The 16,422-nt window shown below is 36.3% G+C and overlaps 1 protein-coding gene across 5 annotated transcripts in view; it reads right to left on the reverse strand.

Moving 5' to 3' along the window:
• LOC126758415 (uncharacterized) overlaps positions 1-16,422 on the reverse strand; it is a 140,841-nt gene that overhangs the window by 20,689 nt on the left and 103,730 nt on the right. Inside the window, exon 1 of one of the 5 annotated variants that reach the window (XM_050472678.1) lies at positions 2,025-2,146. The exons of the other annotated variants lie outside the window; for them this stretch is intronic. The gene's annotated coding sequence lies outside the window, so the exon portion shown is untranslated. Of the gene's footprint in view, positions 1-2,024; positions 2,147-16,422 lie in introns of those variants that run through there. 5 annotated transcript variants of the gene reach the window in all.

Raw genomic sequence — 16,422 nt, forward strand, 5'->3', positions numbered from 1 at the left:
TTCGCTGCCTAAACAATTCACGCGCAAACAATCCTAACTGTTCGGCATTCCGACCAGTGGAGCTCACACCTCTAACATCTAGACGTCCATGATTCCAGCTAATCCCCATTCTACCCAGATCCTTAAGGGTATAGATCCCCCGAGTACATCAGGCATTCCTCAATTACATGCACCCAGTCCTCTATATCCGCCCCACAAAAATAGCTCGACCTATCAGATAGGTGCTTTTGATGCAAAAATGAATTCAGAGGCCCATGCCTGGTAAGCTGAAAACCCAGCCTCAGACAAAATCTGAAGTCTGGATTAACCTCAACAAACCCAACGTCCCGAATGTACCCATAAGTTACTCGACCGTTAGGACTATTGTCCTAACGCACCTACACCTTCCTACTCTAAAGATATCTCACCCTCTCCATCTACATCATCATCGGAAATCCAGTCATTCCGCAGCAATGACACACTCAAGCCTCTTCTTAACCTGAATGCAACAGCACGCTGTATGAAAATCAGATCAAGCGGGAGTGCACCTAACAGAACCGTTGAGACGGTGCGACACACAGGCAAGCATCATATAACGCTGTGTTAAGAGGAATTTTTGGGACCCCGAGACAATCGTGGCTGCTTCCCACCATACAGCGGCTCCATAAGTGGCCCAATCACTCCACGAAATGAGTCGTGTTTTGCCTACGGCTACCTGCAGTCGCTTCCTCACAGTCGCCAAGGGTCAGAGTAAATGGCAGCTTTATGTAATAGTGGTCCGAATTGAACAATATGTTTAAAGATTGTAACGATGCCATGGATGATAATCTATGCTATATTTCCTTAAAATATTTTGCCAAATAGTAAAGACCTAGTTTTAGTGGATTAACTTGCATAAGAGCTATATACTATGGTGAGATCGAAACAATTTCGGAGACTGTACTGTTGCCTTAAACAATAACTCGTACCAAATTCCGTGAAAATTTTGATCGGTCAGTTTGTATGTCAGCTTTATGCCATAGAGGCCCGTTATTGGCGATTACGACAAATAAAAAGGTTTTGGTGAGAAAAAGAAGGTCCGCAATTTTAGATAAATATTTTAGAAACTAAGGAACTAGTTCGAGTATACAGATGAGACTCAGCTCTTCAATCGCTTTAGCTATATACGTTTTTCTGTATATATTTTTATTTAATTATACTGTATTTTATATATGTACATAATTTATAGGATCTCGGAAGTTTCTTTCCATTATCAGGGTATAAAAAAAGACTATGGGTGTTTGAAGACTGAAAGGAGCTCCGTGCTTGAAACAGTCAGCTCTACGTAAGAGTAACGGACTCAGATGTTTATTTCATCAAGGAAGCATTCCTCCAAATAGTTTTGGGCCATATTTTTCACAAAAATTAACTAAAATTAGTTTGATTATTATACTCTGAACAAAGCTTAAGACGATTCTTAATTTTCATGAAACTTTAATTTTGCAGTCGGTTTGATAATTTGGTAACTTAACTTTAAGCTTTCCTAAATTTAAGAGCCAATAATGTTAACCTTCTTGCTAGACTACTAGGCCACTTCTTGTCAGTTTTAATATCAGCACTGACATCTTATTATACGCAAACAAACATACATACATACGTATGCACCTAACTGTATACTCGTGGTAGGCGCATCTTATCACGTGCCGGCGATTGTCTTCTTTCCGCCTGTCTTCTTGGTAGTTTATTACTACGTTGTATAAAAAGTGGCAGCTATGGTGCTGTTCTTTTTATTATTATTTCATTCTCCTGAAAGCTGCACTGTGAGCAGTGAATTGCTGCCAACACTTCTTCAACTGACGCGCGAACAAAAGCACTTTCTTCAAGAAACTTGACACTTATTGCAATTTACGAAGTCTCACTTTGTGTATGCACATAGCTATGTGTGTATGTAAATACATTTTTATTCGTGTTTAAATGCAAAAAAACATAGAGAAAGCAGTTGGTTTGAGTTTAGTAGAAAATCATAAACACACAAATACTAAAGCGCGTAATTTTTGATCCCTTACCTCGTTGCTCAGAATATTCGAGGCTTGATAGAGTTATTGCAAATATCCGTTGCTAATTGATTGGCTCTATACCTTTGAAAGTATGTATTTATTTAAATCTATTAATTTTTTTACTGACAATTTTTTTTTCATAGACGTCATTTGGTTTTTACAATTTGAATTGACGGGTAGTAATTTCGAAAACTACAGTGAAAGTGTTTTTAAATTGAAATTGATATAAAATATGAGAATCTTTTGCGAGTATATAAATCGGTTCGTATCCTATCACTGTGAGTACTTTTCATCGAAATCGGTTTAGTAATTTAGTTTTATGGAATTTACGGTTTTCACTAACATGGGGAGTTAACATGTTCTTGATTCACAAATAACAAACTGATATTTCCTCAAGATGACTGACATATAAGTTTTTATTCTAGCAAGTTTTGATTACCTAACGGTTGTTTGCAACACCTTAAGCTAATCTAGACAGATAGCGAGTTACATATAAATTGTCAGAATAACGTGAGGAGGTGAGCTGTCAGCTGTACAATCGATAATTTAAATTTGATTTAAAAGAAGTTAATAAGTGGCATCGGGACATTGCCTCCTGAATACGCCAGAAACATTAAATTTTAACATCAAGATAGTATGATAGGGCTTTAATAGAGTCAGGGTGAAAATTGAACAATGGGGGTAGCACCGCCCACTTTTGGCTGAAAATATATATCTTGAGACCAGCCCGACCGCAATTCGATATATGACATTCTACTGATATCTCTATGTAACATTGTGAATATGAGTTAAATCGGACTACAACTACGGCTACTTGCCATAACAATAAGCAATTAATATAACGGGATAAAACTTTGCACGAATAATGCCAATTAAGTATGCCACTTTATGATCAAAAATTCTCTAAATGAAACCACAACTGTTCAATCACCTATGTACCGAATAAGTGGACCCCCGGGCCTATAGTCGACGTTATACCGAAAACATCGGTAAATATGTGAGGTATAAAATTGAATTAAGGAGAGAATCCTTTCCTGATAGCAGTACGTATGTGTGCTACAAATGGGTTGAATCGGGTCAATACTTCCCTTAACCCCCATATATATAATGTAAAGATTTTCAAACCTCTGGGTGACTTAAGAGGTTACATGGGTTTACGGGTTTCAATACCCTGAACAGGGTATATTAAGTTTGTCACGAAGTTTGTAACACCCAGAAGGAAGCGTCGGAGACTCTATAAAGTAGATATATAAATGATCAGTATGTTGAGCTGAGTGGATTTAGCCATGTCCGCCTGCCTGTCTGTCCGTCCGTCTGTCTGTCTGTCGGTATATATACGAACTAGTCCCTCAGTTTTTAAGATATCGTTTTGAAATTTTGCAAACATCATTTCTCTTCAAGAAGCTGCTCATTTGTCGGAACGGCCGATACCAGACCACTATAACATATAGCTGCCATACAAACTGAACGATCGGAATCAAGTTCTTGTATGGAAAACTTTCACATTTGACAACGTATCTTCACGAAATTTGGTTTGAGTTATTCTTCATAGAAATAACGTAATATCGGAAGAAATTGTTCAGATCGGATTACTATAGCATATAGCTTCCATACAAACTGAACACATAGTTACTAAAAGAAATGCACCTGTGAAGGGTATATTAGCTTCGGTGCAGCCGAAGTTAACGTTTTGTCTTGTTTTTATTGTCTTATTAAATTCTACAACACCTGTGAAAGGTGACCTAAATCATAAAAAGGTGATCTGAGTAACAGTTTCGGACATACGGTATTGTGAACTTTTGCGCTCGAGGCTAGTTAGGATAAGTGCGCAGTCTTTATACTACTTGAAAAAAATTTCACGAAATTTTCTCTGAAATTTTAATTTTTTTGTAAAAATGTCTCCCAAAAATCCAATTTTCAGTTTTTTTTCCTTCGTCCACGTTCTAAGTTAAGGTTTTTACTAAAACACGAATTTTTTTCACTTTAGTTGATCGTGTAAGGAGTTATCCTGCCACTGCGGGTGCATCTTTTTCCGAGGGGTTACTGGTAATGGCGTCACAATGCCCGAGTATAATTTTTTTTTTAATTTCATAGTTTCTTTGCTAATAGTGTATGTTTGTAACAATAAAAAATTCGAATAACTATTTAATTTTTTGTGAGAAAAAAATTGTTGAAGAAAGGCTGTATTTTACCCGAGGAAACCCATGTAACCCCTTAAAATCGTATGAAAACTCGCCTTACACCACATACAACTAACTTATTTAGCTGAAGGTATTATCCTGGCTTTAATCCTTGCAAGTTGCACGAGTATGAAATGTTCGGTTGTTCCCGAACTTAGCGCTTCCTTACTTGTTATGGTTGAATTGGTTCGAAATACCCGAGGATTACAACTATTCTTTTTTTATCGATTGTAGACGTTTGAAGAACAAATTTCAAGAAGATCGATCAATAAAGCGGCGAGTGAGCGGAGTATTTCCTTCTCTGAAAGTATTAAGTTTTTTGAGAAGCTCATAGATTTCATTTGCGCTTTTTCAAATCGCAATACGACTTGCTTTATCTCCTCACGCTATCGTTAATAAACAGTTTATTATATACGAGTAAACATTGCGTATATGGTATAATAAAAAATAACGGCACTTTTTTCGAATTTGTCCTCGTGGTATGCATTGTAAACTTTTTAACAGAATTTATGACATGACTGAATATAATTCTTCTTTATAGCAAAGTATTCGTAAATTTGTTAAACCCGATCATTGGTGTGATATCATTAAAATATTCGTCGCTAGTATAACAGTATACCACATCAACTTTACTCTAGAACCCCTTTGAAGATAAAACCCTTTTAAATCAAAATTTAATCCGTTGAGCGTGGGTCTTCAAAAATGCAAATGAAAAGTCTACCTTTTTATATCTTCCAGTTTGTTAACTATGCATAAAATGCAAATTAGAATGCCCCTTAGTATATGTATACTTTAATTCATATCTGCCGCTTAATGGGTGCAACATTATGGACCTTTTCAGTAATCAGTGTGTTACTGACTCACTGCCTGAAAGGGCGCTAATGTGGCGACAGAACAAAAAGTACGAAAAAAACGATTGAATCAAAGGCAAAGTATAATCTGGCAAACTATCAGTCTTTCTTAAATGTTATGTTTTGTTCTATGTGTGTTTGTATGTATGGGTGCGTATTCAAATGAACACTCTCTGATTTGAAAACATAAAGGGCATACTGATGTGAAAAGGTTTAACAAAACATGCAAAAATGTACCTCGACACCAATGAATGAATATTCTTGCTGAAAAAATGTCTAAGCTTTTATACCGACGACTGGCTTTCCCCACCAGTTGAGCAATCGAAGGACATGCGACCGGTCAAATGTCTAACAGATGAACAGATAAAACGGGGCAGACAGACTGGCAGACTTGTGCGTACAATTAAACAACTGTGGCCGACAGCGCAAATAAAAAATAATAAAAAAGTTGGCAATAAACTTAAATTGAATGTACAGATGTACGACAAGAAAACAGAAGCAACGAATGAAGAGAACGTAAAAAGCGCAATATAAATTGTTGTAATTGACGTTGACTACTTGTTTATACTAAAAACTAAAGAGTGGTGAAGTCTTATAAATTATATGCTAACATCTGAAAGACTATATATTTTAGTTTCTTACTCAAACAGTCTACAGCCAGTATAAATCATACATATGTACATATATTTCCAGAAATTATTAATGTCTGAAAAATTTCTATCACTCTAATTTATTGTAAGCTCTAACAATACTCGAACAAGAAATAATTCATATAACAAAAAGAATTTTATTATATAAATACATAAACGCAGCACTGGCTACAAGGCCTTCAGCCGCTTGTAGAAATTATATGTGAAACTAAATCTGAAAACGCAACTGGCAATAGATTGGTATTCAAAGCAAAAAATGTTATATAAACCTTCAAGTATTGCTTAATAATGGAAAAGGAGCTTTTTTTGAAAATCTTTATCTTGATTTTAGTCAGTTCAATTAGAGGTCGGGATATCACAAAATCGTTTCAGTTAGTCACACTGACCACTTATATATAACATATTTATATATATTATAGAGTCATTTACATTTCCTTCATACCCCGAAAAGCTCCTATATATGTACTAACTCGGGAGAGAATTCGGAAGAAATTTCATTTAGGAAATATTTGTTTTCTCTTTCAGTTATATGAAACTATTTTTATGCTCTTCCCATTTTGCATACGTAGTAGGGTAATTATTCAGTTTCTGAAAAATACTTGACGTACAATGTGACAAAAGAGTACTCGGCAATTGTAAGAAATCGTAAAATATTTAATTATTCGTCAATATTTATTTTGTCTCTTTCAAAGTAATCCCCATCAGATGTTATGCACTTATGCCAAAGATTTTTCCAGTCCTCGAAACATTTTTCATAAGCACTTTTTGGGATGGCCTTAGCTCCTTCAGCGAATTTGGTTTTATGTATATCTTCGAACGACTTAAAAAGGGTTCCATTCCGATGATTTTTTACTTGTTCGCATGGCAAACCCATGTCGGTATCGGAATTTGTACGATCAAGCATGTTCAAAGAGACCTTTTTACGGTACTATTTTTGAAAAAATTCAGATTTATCGGGACGAGTCAAACAAGAACGCGTTTTATACCCAAAATATCCACTAAATTCTTCGAATTGACTCACGAGAGCTGTCGAGCTCTCTTACCATCTCTCTAACACCTGTCTGACGATTTTCAAACACCAAATTCTTCACTTTTTAATATTTTCATCAGTTGAAGATGTCGAAGGCCGTCCAAAACGAGGCATGTCTTCAACGATCTCTCGGCCGGAATTACCGTAAGCCTTTTCCAACATTCGCAGCGATTGTTCACACAAATTTGATTAGAAATGCAAATTTTGAGACAACATCTTTCTTCGACGCACTGAGGAGTACCGACTTCCAGCAGCCGCTGGAAACAAACTGGTTGACAAATCCCGTCTATTTTGGACATAATAATTAAAGACAGTCCTACCAACTCAGAAAAATACATTTTTATACCCTGAACAGGGTATATTAAGTTTGTCACGAAGTTTGTAACATCCAAAATTAAGCGTCGGAGACCCTATAAAGTATATATATATATATGAGTCGATTTAGCCATGTCCGTCTGTCTGTCTGTCCGTCTGTATATATACGAACTAGTCCCTCAGTCTTTAAGATATCGTTTTGAAATTTTGCCAACGTCGTTTTCTCTTCAAAAAACTGCTCATTTGTCGGAACTGCCGATATCGGCAACGATCGGAATCAAGTTCTTGTATGTAAAACTTTCACATTTGACAATGTATCTTCACGAAAATTGGTATAGATTATTTTCTAAGATAATAATGGAATATACGAAGAAATTGTTCAGACCGGCGTACTATACGATTACTATAGCATATAGTTGCCATACAAACTGAATGATCGGAATCAAGGGCTTGTATGGAAAACTTTCGCATTTGACGTGGTATCTTCACGAAATTTGACATGGATTACTGCTTAAGGTAATATTGTTATCTAATCTCCAAAAAAATTGTTCAGATCGGATTGCTATAGCATATAGCTTCCATACAAAATGAAAACATAGTTACTAAAAGAATTGCACCTGTGAAGGAAAAGCTTTTACGACTGGCTCTATGGCGACACAATGGTAACAGTATGTATAGATTTCTTGGTTATTTTAAATTACTCGTTACATGATTTAAATTACCACCGTTCTCGGAATTGAGAATAATACTGGGAGCTTTCCAATAGCATGCACAATTATTGATTTTTTACCCCCGTCAGATATTTCATATTCATTAAAATGGGAATAAGTTCAACATTAGATAAAGGTAGAGACTCTGAGATTAGTTCGATTTGTACGATCAGAGAATTTACGTTGAAATCACTTTGGACATCAGTGAATGGCTTCGTGATCAGTAACTTGTGAGTGCAATTTAATCGCCTCTTTAAGGTTTGTATTTATAATGTGAGTAACGCAAAACCAAAGTTAGATCATTGGTAGTGATAGTTTTCAGTTCTAGTCTGTACTGCAACAAAATACATTATGCTCGGCTTAATTGCGTTCGTCAGAGCCAGCTAAGATACCATTTCGAAATTTTAGAATATTTTTGAAGATAATACTTATTTAATTTTAACTTTTTAGTATAGATCCGAGAAATCCATAATTCCAACATATCGGTCTTTTTAAAAGTAGAATTAATTTCAAAAAACTTGTCTAAGTCTTCAATTCAAATTAGGACACCCGTAATGCACAAACATGCACACACAGGTGTAGAAAAAAGGTTTGCGGCTACGAAATACATGTGCCGTCGACTTTTTTCTGCTTTATCTGCGTATTTGCTTGTGGTCGCCTAATCCAATTAGAACTTTTACGATTGTTATTCAACTGGACATGTCCAATTGTAAACAAAATGCGCCTTTTTGTTGTGACCCCTTTTCCTTTAAGCTTCCATATGCTGCGCCTTCAACTTCTGATCCACAAGATATATTTGCATTTTGTATTTGTCACAATACACATAAAGCTTTGCAATAACCTTCGTTATCCTTTCATCGCTTCATATGCGTCACAATCACATTTCCAATTTAGGTCAACAAAAATTTCTAAATAAAATTGTTGGCATTTCATTTAGTTTAAGCTCTGGCAAATTCATTCTCTGCTAATGCTAGCTAACTTGACAGCAAATTAATTATTTATATCTATTCAAACTTTTTGTTTGAGCACCTTATCGAGCTGTTATCGGCAAACGCAGACGATTTCGTAGCCTATACTCAGGCACACATTTATCATTTCCGCCTGCTCGCATTCACACTGGCAGCACAGAGCAGCAGCCAAGTCAAATTAATACTTAACTCATTTATTTCATTGCTTCGCACGAAATTACGCCACATTATCAGCAGTCAGTTTAATTACTTTTCCCATTATTACGCTTAATTTCAACGCCATCCGCCGATTGCCAAGCGACGAGCGAAAATCTTTACAACCGAATCACCAATAAAATCGTTTCGCACATCTTCGCAGCTGGGGAATTTGTGTGTTGTAAATTTAAGCTATTTGGGATAATTCAGAAAAGGTGGAGGGGAGGATTGGGATCACGAGCACCAAATGGGGCGGCTGGCTTCATTAAGAGCGGTGGAGGAAATGTCGTTGCCTTGACGGATGCAAAATATTTATCGCGCAGATGAGACATTTCGCCTAACTTCCTAAAGTTGCAAACTCATTAATAATTTCAATTGTGAAGGTTATCTGCGAGCAAATAAATTTCTATAGAAATATATTAGTATTTAATATTGCATAATTTCAAATATTCCAGGCGGAAAAGCATTGACTATTTGAGTGCCGGTGCCATGGATTAAGTCAGCATCGTATTTGCCTAGAAAAATGAACTTAATAAAATTTATTAAGTTAAGCTAACACTAGTCTCTAAATGTCACACGAAGCTTTTATTTGGAATATTACTTCGGCATTGCTAAATTGGGAAGGTAAGAAGGTAAAAGGAGTACCGGACTTAAAAAGTAACTTCAGAGGAGAGCTAAGCAATAGTATCTCTTAGGAAAATAGCAACAGGATATGATTTACGGCTTTATAAAACAGTCTTTCAACTACCCAGAAAATAATAAAATTAATTGAAGAAAGACCTTTAAATAACACAGTAATATTGAGTACTCGAAAGAGACTTTGCGTATTTCTAATAAAACTTCAACTTATTTTTTTTTTTATATTTATAAAGAACTTTAACGAACCAAATATGTACCTTTTGGTCGACCACTTTTTGCTATTTTTCCGCTAGAGACATTATTCCATCAGTGTAAAACTTTTCTGAATTCTCGGCGAAAAATTGCGACAAGTAATTTTCACAGACTTCTCCCGAAGCCAACTTTACTCCATTAAGAGAGTTCTGCATTGACCGATAGAAATGACAGTCCGATGGTGCGAAGTCAGGGCTATATGGTGGATGCATCAAAACTTCGAAGCCAAGTTCCCCAGTTTTTGCCGAGTCATCAAAGATGTGATGGACTAGCGTTGTCCTGATGTAATACGAGGTCCTTTCTGTTGATCAGTTCCGGCCATTTTTTTCGATTGCTTGCTTCAATCTTATCAGTTTTTGACAGTAAAATGTAGAACCTATCGTTGGAAGTGGCTGGAGCAGCTCATACTGGCTGATTCCTTTCGAATCCCAGCAAACACTCAGCATAACCTTTCGAGGCGTCAATTCTGGCTTTGCGACTATTTTTTGAGCTTCACCACGCTTGGACTATGATCTTTTTCACACATTGTTGTTGTATTTGATCCACTTTTCGTCACCTGTTACCATTCGCTTCAGAAATGATTCGATTTCAATTCGTTTCAGCAAAGAATCGCAGATGTGTTAATTCGGTCTATTAAATTTTTCACAGACCATTCATGTGGTACCCAAATATCGAACATCTTTTTGTTGCCAGCCTTTTTTAAATGGTTCAAAGCCGTTTGATGATGAATGTTAAGTTCCTGCTTATGCGACGGTCCTGGTCAATCTTTTCCATAATTTCATCGACTTTTTGTACGATAGATCGACCAGAGCGAGGTGCATCTTTCACATCGAAATTTCCAGAACAGAAGCGAGCGAACCATTGACAACAACCGTAGGCTTCACAAATTTCATTCAAAATTCAAAATATAGCGAGTTTCTGCATGATTTTCACTTATTTTTTAACAGCTCTAACTTTTTTTCAACATCGAATTTAATTTTTTTCGGTTAAATGAAGCTTAAAATCTCACCTTTCCAACACTACAAGCACATGGTATGACACAATGTGATTGGTAGCACTGGAGGTATACGACTGTAACGACATCTATTGCCAAAGACGAAGACGAAAAGATAGAATGATCACATATTTGAAAATATTCTCCAAAAGCTTGAAGTTGATCCAGCAAATAGTTTCCGAGGATATTTTTGTAAATAGTTACCCCCAAATATTATCAATCAAGACAGCAGCAGATGCATCTCTCCGAAGTGTGGCTTCTTTTAGGGAGTGGGTACTCCGATAGTAAAGCTGTTATACAGGCTTTGAGTTCGCAGTCCTCTAAGAAACATTGTGATAATACTAAGCACTTGTCTAACTTATTACTAAAATTTACATTGTTTACTATTAGGTCCTTTAAAGAAATCATGATTTATTGGTATGACTAGAAAAATTACGCTCTTTTCAGTGGCGTGTTCACAACTTAATTTCATTCCTTACATTAACACCTTTTTCTGTTTTTATTATGAAATCAGCCATTTTATGCAAATTATTTCCCAGAAGTTGCCAACATATCCATTTACTCGATTTCCTTAGTCGACAATCTGTCACTGGGGCATTGCTACACACACATATATATACACAGCCGCACACAGCCAGTCAAGAGCCTATATGTGTGTGAAAATAAATAAGTTCATTACTTTTCATTTATGTCGCTCATCATTGCCACCACAAAGCGGGTTATCGCGCACCTGCCATTGCCAATTTACCAATGACTGCAGCTGTCACATCCTGCTGCACCGTCACCAACCGCCAGCGCCAGAAGCACCACCGCGTCGTTGTTGGCTGTCATCTCCGGCGACTGTTTGTTTATTGCATTTATAAGATAGGAATAAAATTAATTACATTCGCTGCCAACGTGTAGTTTTTGCCGCGTTTTCATGCTCACGTATTTGGCTGGCGCTTTCAAGGTATCTCCGGCATTATCTCTCCCCCTCCACCGTTGGCATTGTTCGATGAATAAAAGGACCTCAGTGGCTCGAAGCACTTAGCTCGAAGCTGGTTCGAAGTCTTTTGAGTAAACGTGTTGATACATATCTATTTACGCCTCGGCCAGTGGTGAGGACGAGTGGACGAGTCGCTCTTCAGGTATGATGGGCTGTGCTAAAATTAAATGAGAACCTTTATGAAAGCCTCATCGACGTTAATTGTTTTTTATTGGCTGCCAACACCAATTACAAAGGCGAGTTCAGACAGTGTAAAGCGGCAAGCAAGAACTTTGAGTATAGGCTTCTTATAGAGATTGCTGTTTTCTTGCATCAACGCTTTTGGTATAATTGCACAATCACTTGAAGACAAATGTTTCTTTCTTATGAGTGAACTGGGCGATAAGAAAATGGTGATAAATTATTATTGTGCTGTTTTTGTTTTATTATGACAATAAAATATATTTATTTTTAACTGATTAGACAAATTTTTTGCGTATTTTTGCCAGTATTTCCGCTTTGATTGAAGGTGAGCAAAAAAGTGAATATTGCAGCAATGCGTAGTGCAGATAACCACGGAAGTATCTAGTTTCGCAACAAGTTTCTAACCTAACACAGAACTATTTTTTTAATAATAATGTTAAGTGTGTTACATTCTATCATAAAAGCAGTCAACTTTGTAAACCTTCAATTTGTTAAAATCAAGACATCGATTTAAAATATATAAAGGCTGAGTCCCGAGAAGGAAGAAGCCTATTGTGATTCTAAACCCCTTAAAGTTGGGTTCCCTCGTGTATGAAAAAAAAATTCTGTATCCAAAACAAGTTTGCTAAATCGATTACTTCCAACTCAAGCTAATCCGACTGAATGGCTCCGCTTTTAGTATTGTTCACTAGGAAACATAGAACTACAAAAGTTATACCACCATTAACAAATGGTACCAGGTTAACAATAGGAGATAAGGCAAGCTACTTGGACTGAGAAAGTAGCTACAGCACTTAATACCTGTATAGGGATGGTGGAGCCTAAATGGGGACTAACGCCTCCAATTGCTCATTTGCTCACACAGCAGTTGTAAGGACAATTATGACATGCGTTGTATTTGTAGCATGTGGTATATGCATCAGTGAAGCTCATAGCACAACGCCAAAGTCAAGCATTTAGCGTCATTTTACACTTACTGCCAGCAGACATGTTCTGTAAGCAGCTGGCAGCGAAATCAGCTCTTACACTGAGGGAATGCTTCTATCAGTCCCACATAATTAGAGAAAGATACTTAGTTACTAAGTTGAGGTTTCTACCCAATACCACGAATATTCTTAGCATACTGAGAACTATTGTAGAAGCTGTTAAGAAGTACACGAAGACGAGATTATAAAACATCTTCTATGCGAATGCAAGGCGAGATATAAGAAAATAATTGCAACTATCGAACGAGGGTTTCTTGACGATGCTTCAGAGATTGCACAGACAAAAAGATAAAACTTAGCTTATTGATGAATTTCATCAGTTGCACGGGTTGGTTCAGAGAGGTCATAATAGAGTGAGTGGATTTTAGTCCCGGCGGATTCATAATGAACCTGCTAAATGCATAGGTGCGTCGTCAGACATCTACTCTCTATACTCTAATCTCTTGCAGTTATGAAGACGCTTCAAAGAGTGGACTATGACGACTTACTGATCTAAATAGTTTCCAGGGATTTCAAAGAGACTGAAAGTTAAAGTTACATCCTTTATTGGAAATCTGCAAACATTGTGTATTTATTGTACATTTTAGGCTCAACCATAGTTTTATTTGAATGCAAACGTAACTATTTCATTCACATAATGAATAGTTAATTCTTCATCAATTTAATTTTAATTCCATTCTTTCAGTACTTAATTCAATTTAACACACAAAACCAATTATTTATGTGTACAATCATTGTAATGTAACAAATGTACTCAACATGTCAGAACAAAAAAAATGCACAATTTGCATAATTTCATAATCGATGGCTAAATAAATTGCATGACTAATTTCACAGATTAAATTTAAATTTATCAACAACACAATAAAGTTGTATATAAATTATGCATTCACCACACAAGTGGCATTTAAACTAATGTAAATCAATGTGCGTATATAAATGTGTCAAATATATGTTTTCTTATATTATTACTCTGTATTTATGTGGATAATACAAAAATTTATTAAAATGTACTTATCTGAGAGTAAACTTTTTTTAAGCAGTAAAACACAACTCGTACAATTGCAAATTATCTGTACATATATAATTAACTTCAGTACGAGCAGGACTAACTATTAAGTACATATTACAGTGTTATTTATACACTCTTCGATGTAGACGTTTTTCAATAAAATTTATCATTCTTTGGGTAGTTGAAAGCCTCCTGAAAAAAACGGTTTGGTGACACCTTATTTAATATCGATATTTTCCGTTTTTAGTATTCAGCCCTGGTGAAGTCTTTTATGCAAATGAAAAATGCCTTAAATACCTTTCAGTCGATACCAATATCGTCTACTAAATTTATTTGACCAATTTTTTGCCAAACCTGGGTTAGGTAAATAGGCTGAAGAATCCAACTTGGGCAGCTAGTGACGTCTCTCCGTTGTGATGCCCAGAACTTCTGGATGTGGATCAAAACGACCGTCGCATAACAACAAAACGCCCAGAGCCTGCCATGCATTTATATAGCTAATATCCCAACCAATTCGCCTGGTTCGCATCTAGATGTTTTCATCTCATCTACCTCACTGCATTATTTTAGTGCTTTCGGGACAGTGTCCAGTTAGGACAACTCTCATTGTGACGACGTGATCCTTGCTAAAGACTTGCAGTTCAGGGGATTTTTTCCGTTCATTTCTGGACAAACAGGCTTTCGTGAGGCCCATTGAGCTAGCGCCCAAATGCATTAAGACAGGGGAATTCCTGTTCGTTCACATCCTGATGGAAATTGGGTTAAGGTCACTTTCTTAAAGCCTAATATAATTACAATTTTCAACGATCCCGCTGTGAACAGACAACTAAACAAATTTAATATGAAAATAGCATGATGCTACTGCTAGTGAGGTTGTACAAGTTAACACACCATAGTAGCCAACAACAAAAGAACAAGAGCAACAACACACTTTCGGACAACATTTCAATTCCACCGAAATCGCTGACGATGCGTCTGGAGCTGAGTGCACTTTAGAAAGATACATCTGCTGTTATGTTGATTGAAAATATTTGGTCGTGACCATTCTCAAAAATATCTACGGTTGAATCTCCGAAGCTATTTGCCGGATCAATTTCAAGCTTTCGGAGAATATTTTCAAATATATATAATATGTTAAATCATTTGTCCGCCTACGTTTAGGGCACACAATAGCCACACATTCGTACTTATTCAACCGGTCCAGTCCGCCTTACTGCCAACATTGCCCATGGGCTTCACTAACAGTCCATCACCTGCTCGACGAATGCCACCATTTCACAGCAACAAGGAGGACTATCTTCGATAACGAAACACCTACAACACTTTTGAAAATTACGTCTCTCGAGAACGTTACAAAAATTTCAAAATACCTGGATAAATGCGGTCTAAAACATTTAATATGACATCCTACCCAGCTTAGATAAGAACTTTGTTTTTGTTTTACTTAAGCATGTATATAGATTTTATGTAGATTTTAAATATATAAAGCGTGGACAATAGAACTTAATTTTAGTCATCTAGCCTTAGATCCACCAGCGAGCCGAAGGTCATGGCAGCCAGTGCTCCTTTTTTTATAAATAAATAAATAAATATAAGCCTTCGATATACATAGAATAAAATAAAACTTTTTATATTCATAGGAGCTTGTAACCCCTTAAGAAGATCCTCTTTCTAAATGGAAAACTTGTATACGTTTATATTATGACTTGGTGGTTCTCAAATAAATAATTTTTTCCAAATCGCTCATTCCAGAGGCCTTATAAAATAAAAAAAGGATACGTCGTTTAACAAATCTGAAAAGATCGGCTTACAAAGTGCGACCAAATTGACAAATACCTTTCACATTAAGGAAATACATAGGTATATGTTGTTCACAACCACACTTGCAGTATTCATAATTGAATATATTTTTAGAGAAAAAATCGTCCTTACCACAAATGTAAGTTTGTTAATAATCTTGTAATCGGTTATTAACTTTCACAACTGAATCATCGATTGATGAACACAATGCTTTGTTAATATCAATTGGCGATCATTAAAAGAGATTTAACGATTGACCTCCCGTGAAACTATTCACTCCCGCACTACACGTGACATAAACATAAGAGTCCCGGCTAATGCAACACGTTATGGGGCAAGCATATGATAAAGCACTTATAAAGTTTTATTGCAGCGCAAGACTTCACTACTTGAATGCATGCTGAGTTAAGTTCAAAGCATCCATTATTGCAATGAGTGGCGATTGGCGTTGTCTTGCTTTTCGAAGCAGTTTCCCGCAATAACGAAATAAACTGCAATTCGCACTTTTTAGTTATCGATAATAACGCTGTAATGACCATACACCATTTAACCTTCACCAGCGTACTTTTAAAAGGTTATTAACTCGTTAATATGTCTGCTTTACACTGATGGCTTCTGCTTCGTTATGGCAACAGCTGGTAGTACATGCCTAATGTA

Source organism: Bactrocera neohumeralis, chromosome 5 (genome assembly GCF_024586455.1).
Source record: "Bactrocera neohumeralis isolate Rockhampton chromosome 5, APGP_CSIRO_Bneo_wtdbg2-racon-allhic-juicebox.fasta_v2, whole genome shotgun sequence".
NCBI lineage: Eukaryota > Metazoa > Arthropoda > Insecta > Diptera > Tephritidae > Bactrocera > Bactrocera neohumeralis.